Source organism: Manis pentadactyla, chromosome 3 (genome assembly GCF_030020395.1).
Source record: "Manis pentadactyla isolate mManPen7 chromosome 3, mManPen7.hap1, whole genome shotgun sequence".
Taxonomy (NCBI): domain Eukaryota; kingdom Metazoa; phylum Chordata; class Mammalia; order Pholidota; family Manidae; genus Manis; species Manis pentadactyla.
In genome coordinates this window covers 16,413,275-16,423,398 of record NC_080021.1, presented here as the reverse complement: position 1 = coordinate 16,423,398, position 10,124 = coordinate 16,413,275, and positions in this window count along the sequence as shown.

The following is a 10,124-nucleotide window of genomic DNA, read 5'->3' as shown; positions in this document are numbered from 1 at the left end:
CAAGATGTTCCCTGCCGGGTATCAGAAGGGAGATTAATTCTCTCTTTCCACAAACTATTAATCTCTCAAATTCTCATTTGCATAACAAAAACATGATTCAGCTAGCTCTGGCAAATGTAATTTGTATCTGGCCCTCTAAAGGTTTCATTCATTCTTGGCAACATAAGGCACATCCCAATTAAGTCGCTTAGAGTCCACGACTTCTTATAGAAAGGGTAAAAAAACTGCTGTCCCAGAAGGGAGTAACTTATGAATAACCATACTTGAACTTGTTTATTTGGAATAGATAATATCCAGCACACTTCAGGCTCTCAATGCCTCTAATGTCTTTTGCTGGAACCAGTTCGCTTATTTGTTATCCCCCTGGTCCATGTAGACATTTAAATTGAAACCCTGGGCTTATGGTGAGCGGGCAAGTGTGGGCAAGAAAGACTGTGTTGGGGGGCTGACTTTCGTTCCAAGGCAAGAAGCGCGGTATGAGCACGCTAGCTGCAGACGCCTAATGGGGATGCAGGTGGGAAGGGAGGCCTGCACCTTCAAAGCAAGGAAGGAGGGAGGCGGGCAGAAGGATGTCCCTGGGGCCGTCCCGTCCCGTGTGCTGTCTCTCTAACACTTCCCATGTCTTCTCTATGTCCTTTCCCGCCCCCATTTTTCCTCGTAGCCCTTATTACCACCTGATGTCTTATATTTACTTGTTTAGTGTTTCCTCACTTAGAATGTGCCTAGAACAAGGGAAGGAACTTTTTTGTTCACTGATGTACTCAAAGTACCCTACACAGCATGGGCATATTTTACCAAGTAGGGAAACCGTAAATATTAGGTGAAAGAATAAATGCAAAGGTCAGTTTTCTTAAATTTCCTCCTTCACCTCCCTCTCCTACAAAATTAAAGATATGTCTGAGTCAGAGGGTTTCTCATAGCACTATCTACTGCCTTCGATCATAGCAAATAAGCAGACTCCACAATAAAAATTATGATAGCTCCTCTATTTGTCTTCCCACTGGATTCCCAACTCTTCAAAAATAGGGATTGTGCAAACCGCTCAGTGAACATAATGGAATGAATGAAGTAAAGCATGATTTGGGAAGTGAACTTTAACTAAGAGTGAATGCTAACCAATGAACTTAAGGGGGAATGTCATGTTTCTCTTCTCCTACTGTCAGTCACATTCAAGAAAGTACATTGGTTCTGATTTCTTGTCCTAGTTATTTAAGCTTCTTGCTTCTAGCAGAGAACATCAAGATTAAAAGATAAAGGTTGAGATAAAGATAGATTGTAGAATGTTAAAAATATCTATTATTGTCTTTTGAACAATGTCAGCATAGTACAATCTAAATTAATCCTAGATTACTAATATTTTATAATCAATCATGTGAAAGATAAAACAAAGGCCATATTAAAATTTTTGATCTTTATAAACTAGCTCCCAAGTTTAAATAAGTTCAGGAATGTATGAATTAAAAAAAAATCTAAGGACATTAAAAAAATACAGAATTTGAGAAAGTTAATTTTAACCTAATTTTCACAGGAATATATGAATTCAGTATTTAGAAATACAAGTTTAGAACATATGGAGAACATGTGTATTCATACATATGTACATCTCACCATTTATTTATTTGTATGTATATTAATATTTCATACAGTATTTAATTTTACATATGGTATTTTCCCCCATTTCATTAAATATTCTTTAAAATTGCAATAGCTATTTATTATTTCAACATTTGGATCATTCATTTATTCAATCTCTTATTGTGGTGCATGTATATACTGATAGGTTGCAGAAAATGGCCATATATCTTCACCCTTCTCTATATTCCTGCAAGGCCAGCTTTGAAACTCCTGCTATAAAAAGGTGAAGTCTGTTTCCCCACAGGTTTTTATGATTTGATTTGGCCAATAGAATGTGCTGGAAGTGACTATGTTGGTTCTAAGCCTATACACCCAGAGGACTCGCCAGTTTCCACTCCCTTCCTTGGAACCCTGACATGTCTGGACTACCCTTCTGGTGATGGTTACATGGGAGTCCATGGGAAACACGGGGCCCAGTACCCTGAGCGCCCCAGCTGATGGCCAGCACCTCCAGAACATGCCAGCCGACCACAGATGACTGAGCAAGCCCAGCCAATTAGAGAAGAAACAAACAACACACTTACCCGGGAAGGTTCGTTTGTAAACATCATTTGTTTATATAACTTAATTTTGCTTCATTCCAATTTTTCTAATGGGAATTGGACTACTTTTTCTTATTGTAAAATATAATGTAAACATTAGAGAAATATAAGTATTTTTATAATGTAAAAAAATAAGGTACATAGTATACAAATTTGCCATTCTAACTGTAAAATTCAGTGGCATTAAGTATATTCACAGTGCATTAAGTACATATACAATGTTTACAATTATTTCCAGAATTTTCCACTATTATAGAGACTCTGTATCTATTAAATACTAACTTCCTATCTCTCCTTCCCTAGCCTTGATAATATCTTTTCTACTTCCTGTTTCTAGAATTTCCCTGTTCTAGATGCCTCATATAAGTGTAATCATGCAATATTTGGCCTTCTATGTCTGGCTTATTTCATTTAGCATAATGTTTTCAAGATTCATCCACATTGTAGCGTGTAGTAGAACTTCATTCCTTTATTAGCGGACTAATATTTGTTGATAGGTATATACCCCATTTCAATTATCCATTCATTTGTTGATGGACACTTGGGTTGTTTCCACCTTTTGGCTATTATGAATAATGCTGCTATGCACACTGGTATTCAAGTATCTGGCTGAGTGCCTGTGCTTAATTCTTTTGGGTATACATCTAAAAGTGGAATTGCTGAATCAAATGGTAATTTTGTGTTCAACATTTTAAGTAATTACCAAGCTATTTTCCATAGTGGTTACATTTCATTTTCTCATCAGTAATTCACAAAGTTTCTGGTTCCTCTACATACTAGACAACATTTGTTATTATCTGTGTGTTGGTGTGTGCTTGTGTGTGTTTTTGTTTTGTTTTGATAATAGCCATCCTGCGAAAGTGAAGGGGTATCTCATTGCAGATTTGATTTGCATTTCTTAAAGACTAACAATGTTGAACATCTTTTCATGCATTTATTGGTCATTTCTATATCTTCTTTGGAGAAAAGTACATTCAAGTCCTTTGCCCACATTTTAATTTGGTTGTTTATCTTTTTGTTATTGAGTTGTAGGAGTTCTTTATGTATTCTGTATATTAATCTCCTATCAGATTTAAGATTTGCTATTTTTATCCCATTCTGTAAATTGTCGTTTCACTGCCTTGATAGTGTCCTTTCATGACCAAAAGCTTTTAAAAAATTTTTTTGATGAAATCCAATTTATTTTTTATTGCCTATGGTTTTGGTGTCATAGTAAGAGACGACTGTCAAATCTAAGGTTATGAAGTTTTTCCCCCCGTATTTTCCCCTTATTTTCTTCTATGAGTATTATAGTTTTAGCTCTAAGTTTAGGTGTGTGACTTTTCCAAACTATTTTTGAAAAACATATATTCCTCATGTGTGGTCACTGAAATTTATGTTCTGTTATCTCTGTGGTCAATCAGTAACTTGAAAAATACTTTCTCCAATCTCTGGCTCTAAAAAGGAGAAAGAAAATAAAAAGGGGCCCTGTTTCCTCAAATGTTCTGGTGGAGGCTCCTGGGGGAGCTCTGAGGGCCAAGCATCTGCACAGACACCCCAGGGAACTGCCAGGCCACCTTGAACACACAATCCTAAATAACTAGAGGACAATGTTTCATTATCTGCCACCCCAAAATATGAGATGCTGTCCCACAGCTGAAGAATGAGAGCTGGTATTGATTCATGCAGACCACTGATGCATAAGACATCCGCAGCCTCTCCTTTCACTGAGCACTGGCCTGGTTGTGATCCAGTCAGCTGAGGGTCCAGAGTTCCCTTAGAGTTGGGCCCAGTCATGGCTCCGGCTCAGTGGTTGATGTGGTGGAAGGACCACCTCCTCCCTTGCACAGTGGACATTCTTACGTTGCCACTGTGTGACAACATTCCCCTCTCATTTTTAAAATTAAGCATGTTATCTTGAGAAAATTGTTGACTTACGTGCAGTTGAAAGAAATAAAACAGAGAAATCCTATGTATGCTTAACCTACTTCGCCTTTTCAACACTTTTCTCTTTATGCCGAGTACGCTAGGATTTTTTATCCCCAAGCTCCTCTATCCTGGAATGTTCAGGACTCATATCTACCTGTTGAAGCTCTGCCCTGCTTCATATTCTAGCTCAAGATCCAACTGCAAGAAAATATTTTCACCCTCATTACTCACATTTTTGTTTGCGTGTTTGTTTTAGCCTATCTACATTGGTATCTGTCAGCTCTGCGAAAATAATACTTATATGTAAACCTCTCATGCAAAACCATGACCCCAGGGAGCGTCAACCATTTGCTAGTAGTACCATGCAGAATTTTGCACATAGCAGGTTCTTACTATATTTGCCTAATTAAATTTATTACTGTATCATGATTACTACACCTGAAGACCAGATATGTTGACATTTCCTTTTAAACTGGAGTTCATTCATCTCCATGATAGAAGATTTGGGCTTCTAACCTTTGTAAGCGCTGCATAGCACTGGGCTGTGCAAGAAACATTTGCTGATCAATCTGTGGGCCTTAGAATATCCCATAAATTATCATTCTTATCAAAAGAAAAAAAGAGAAAAAACTGAAAGATTGGAGAAAAAGAAAAGAAGAAAGAAAAAAGTCACAATAAACAAAGAATCTTAGTCCTATCTAGCAGGCAAATATCTAGCATTTTCAGATATTTTTTGCAGCAGAGAAAGAGAATGCTACAGAATAGCCTGTTTTAAGAAAAGGCTAACAATAAAAAAAACCATAGGTATGCTAGGATTGCACAGGAACAGGAAAGTGATGGAGAGAAATCATTGAAATAGCCCACTGGTGCTCTTGTTCTGCTCCTTATCTGATTATCTGAGGTCAAGGGAATCCAGGAACAACAAAGGGAATTAGGTCTTCCATGGTTCTCATTGAATGCTCAAGGAGTCTGGCTACTGCTGAGCTGAGCACTTCAAGGGCTTCCGAAAAGGGAAATGCGGTTCCTTACTTCACCACCTTCATTGTGCTGGAGGAAATAAGAAATAGCTCTGAGATTAATAATAAGAGAAATGGCAGCCAGAGCAGCAGAGCCCTGTGGCACTTCCTAAAGGCAGTATAAATAATTAAGCATCTGTTCAGCCAAGCCACTAGGAATTAAGAGAAAAGAGCTGCAAAGAAGTGATTCCATTTCAACTCCGTTCTGCCCATATTCCTTAAAGGGAAAGGGAGCTGGATGCCAATTATAAAATCCTGGAGTTAGAAAGTGTGTTTGTCCATTGATCTAGTCATTTATTTAATGGATATTAAGCACTTATGATCATAGACCTGTCATTATGCTACTGGCTAAGAGCTCTGATACGATTTACACCAAATTCTTCATTGTTTGGATGAAAAGCCATCCAAACTGTGAACCCAGAAGTGAAAGGCTGTGCACAAGAGGACACCTGGCTTGTCCAAACCTGGAACTACAACCCAGTGGCCTTCCCAGCTTCCCTGCGAACATGTCTTTAATTGCTCCACTTGAACTTCTAAAAATGTGGCTTGTGAATTACTTGATGAATGATTTTATTTGCTTGACTATGTTTAAAGCTAAACAATTTAACAATAAGAAAGGAAAGAAACACACATCAATATTAAAATTGTTAAGGGGGACTCTCCAAGGTGCTCCTTCTGAGAATGCCACCTTGGCCCCATTGCCTATTTAAAACATTTGGCATCTTTGGCCTCCAGGTCCCATTTGCTTTGGATTCCCTTACCAGGTGATGCATCTCTATCTTTCTGACTTCTAGACTTTCGATGCTGCAGGACTCAGCCGTCGGACCTCTTCATCATCTCTACACATGCCCTCCATTGAACCTTCCAGTGCTGTAGCTTTAAATAATACCAATGTTCTGATGACCCCCAAGTCATGGTCATGGCTAGTCACGGTCCTCCAGAGAAACAGAACAAAAGGAGTTATTATAGGAAGCTACATAAAGAGATCTATTATAAGGAACTTGTTTGCACCGTTAGAGAGCCTGAGAAGTCACAACTGGTGACCCAGGGAGGCAGTAGCATAGTTCCAGTCTGAGTCGAGAGGCCTGGTAACAGGAGAACGGATGGTGTAAGTCCTAGTCCGAGGACAGGAGATGAGCAAGACCCTTGTCCGGCTCAGGTAGTCAGGCACAGAGGGAAAATTCTCCCTTCTCCACTTGTTTGTATGGCTAACAGATTGGGATGATGTCTACTCAAGTAACGGAGGGCAATAGGCTTCTCTCAGACTACTGATTCAGAAGTTAATCTCATCTGGAAACATCCTTGCAGGCATACCCAGAAACAACGCTACTGCTCAATCAAATACCTGGACACCCCATGACCCAGTCAAGCTGACTTAAAAAATTAACCATCATATATCCTTGTTCTCACCTCTCCCTTTAATTCTACACTTACATCAGACTGTTTGATGCCCCTACTGGGATGTCCAAGTAGCATTATAAACATAACATGCTTAATACAAACTCTGTGCATGTGCCTCCCTGGCCCCCACACACAAATCTGTTCCTCTTATAACTCCCCACCTCAGGGAAAAGAAACTCTCTTCTTCCACTTGCTTAGGTAAGTATGTGTATTCATATATATGTACCTACCATCACATACCTATGCATGTGTGTATATATAATGTGTGTATATATATATATATATATACACACTTTGAAATTGATTCCTCTCATCTCCTTATTTACCACATTCAATCCATCAGCAAATTCTCTTAGCTCTAACTTTGAAGTGTACACAGAATCTACCCATTTCTCCCCACCTGGGCCACTGTCATTCCAGTGCCAGACCTCTCACATTTCCCCTGGGTTATTGCAACTGTCTCCGAACTGGTTTTCCTGCTTCTCCTGTACCTCACACCCGTCTGCTCTCCACATAACATCTTCAGGCACTCCTCTGCTCTGATGGCTACTCACCACACTTGGACCAGAGCCGGCCCTGAACCACTGTCACCTGCACCCCGGCTTTCTTTCAGGTCCCATCCCCAGTCTTCTTCTGTTTTCTCTGATACAATGGTCTCTCATGGTCCCTTGTTCTTGCTCACACATGAGAAGCACACCCTGTCTCACGGTATTTGCATTAGCTGGTCCCACAGTCTGGAAGGCTTTCTTTGCTGGACATCTATTCGGCTCATCTTCACTTTGTGGAGGTCTTTTCTAACAGACACCTCATCCCTCTGACTCCTTGCTCTGATTTATTTTTCTTTTTGGTACTTAGCATCGCCTAACACATGCTTTCTTTCTTGTCTTCTCCTTTCACTACATAAACATCACGAAAGCACAAACTTTCCTTCCTTCCTTCCTTCCCTCCCTCCCTCCCTTCCTTCCTTTCTTCTTTTCTCTTTTTCTTTCTTTCTTTCCTTCTTTCTTCTCATTGCATTAGCTCCAGAGTTCTAGATGTCTAGTTTTAAAGAGGGTATTTTCTTTGTGCAGTTTCTGTGGAAAAGAAAAGTATTACGCCACCTTCAGTACTTCAAGCACTGAAAAGTGACTGGTGGTTACCATGGGAGGTTGGAGTTTGGGTGAGGTTGAGGAGGATAAAAAGGCACAGAATCTCAATAAAAATATAAGTTGGTCACAGGAATGGAAGTACAGCCTGGAGAATATAGTTAATGGTTCTGTAACATCTCCCTGTGTCAACAAGTTGGGGTGAGGATTTAATAACGGGTGCAACTGATGAATCACTATGTTTTAGCCTTGAAATCAATATAATATTATAATCAACTATACTTCAATAAAAACAAAACAAAACAAAACAAAACAAATAACTGCAATACTTCCTGAAGAAAGGAAAAGGAAAGGTCATGGGGCTAGGAGCTAAGTGACAGTGGAGGGTAGACAAGAAAGATGTTATATTCATGGGGGAAAAGATTGCCCTGTAATGGAGGGAAAATCAGTTCCCGATTCTAGGGAAAGAAGGTACTATTCAAGTGAATATAATTATTCTCATGAGGCAGCAGATGAGATAAACCAGGAAAACAGCTCAGAAGAGGTCAGATCTGGTGGTAGACACAGGAACCAGGATGAGGAAAACACCTGCTTCAGCCCCGCGGTGAGGAGGGGGAGGGGCGGGAGGGAGAGACTGTTAACACCCCGGGTCCGTTTGCTCCCCGCGCACTTGTGCTCCAATCAGCCAATCCCGAGGGGTTTTAAGTGAATGTTTCAAATGCTTCTGCATGACAGCTTGTTGAATTATTTGATGCAAATAGTTCTGTGTTCCTTACACAAAATACAAATGTGATTGTCTTAACAGATATCAAAAAAACAATTGGGAAAATTCAACAACTATTCCTAATGAAACAAATAAGTATGTAATTATTTAAGAATAGAAGAATATTTTGTAATTTAATAAAAAAATAGTCTTATTTTGATATTCTTACCAAAAATCAGAAAAAAAGAAAAAAAAAAGCTAGAATATCACCTTTGGGCAAAATATCCCTGAGAATATTCTGCCAAAGACACAAGGTGCACGTAGTCATACCTATTTGAAAGCATGATACAAAATCATTACTATGTTTTATAGGCAATGAAATGTGAAAACTCAAGAACCATCCGAAAACCATTAGAGCCAATGATCCATCAGAGGCAGTGGCTTTATTTATTTATTTTTAAAATTTTTGGCAATGGCTTTATAAAGAAGAAATACCCAGTTGTTCCCTATACCACATATTCCATATAACGGGATAGAAAATTTTATGAGTAAAGCCCATTCTCATAACACTAACACTGATTTAAAGGAATACAAGTAATACATTTAACAAAAAATGTTCAGGACTTCCATGAAGGTATTTCCAAAGAGGAAATATTGCTTCAGTAAATGCCATAAAAAACTATATTGTTGAAAAGAAAGACTGAATATTGGTGTAACATCAAATCTTTCTAAAGTAATATACCCACTGATGCATTTTCTATAGCCTATATAATTGCCCTGTAGTTAATTTGTATATTTTTATTAAGAGAAAAACATATTTAAATGTCAGAATTAATAAAGATGCCTGAAAGGTGGTTGACACAGAATGAATGACTTAACGGAATGGCCAGCTTACAGAAAAACAATACAGGAAAAAAATTGTGTTATAGGACCACCCAGGATAAATAAGGACTGAATTTTAACTGCTTCAAACCAAGAATTGCTACTTAGATAACACTTTTTGCTTTAGAAACAGATCATTTGTGACCATTGTTGAATGAAACGGTTTAAATTTCCTCCATGTAGTAGTCATCTTTGCCAAGTGATAAACAATCCATAATTCCAGGGATTTATAACACGAGGCTTTATTTCTCACTCAGATTATATGCCAGCAACTGCATGGTGGCTGCTATTACTCTTCTTCATTTTCTTTTCATCTGGGGGCCCATTTGGGGAACACCACTACCGTGGAGGAGGGAAACAACAAGAGCCTAAGGAAAAATTAAACTACCTTCAGGTCAAACTAATGCAGGTTCCATCCGCTCCCACCCGTTGTCCAGAGGAGGCCACAAGGCCAGGTCCAAGACCGGGAGGTCAGGGATACATCCCCTTCCGTGGTGAGGGTGGACGCCACAAGGCAGGTAGCAACGATAACAGATGTGCAATCCTCCGAGGAAGTGGGGTGAGGTAGGATAATTGGGGGCAGTAATATAACCTCAGTAAATATTTACTGTCTGAGTGATAAAATTGCAAAGAGATCAGTTTCTAGGCTGGTTGGTAAACAAGCTTCTCTTTCTCTCAGTCCTCCTCCCACCTCCTTCATCTTTTTGGACAAAGAATAATTTGCCCTGGACAAAGTGTCTTTATGAAGCTATGTTACTTTTTTTTCTTTACAACCTGAACTCCACAAGACATTTACTTATAAGTTAATGACTTATTAAATTCAGCATATATGTACTGAGGGCAAAACATGTGCTGGGCATCATAATAAATAGCAAATAAACTGTTTTTCATTTTCTGCTCATTCAAAGCCACTCAACTAGAAGATAAAAGTAGTCACACACACATACGATTA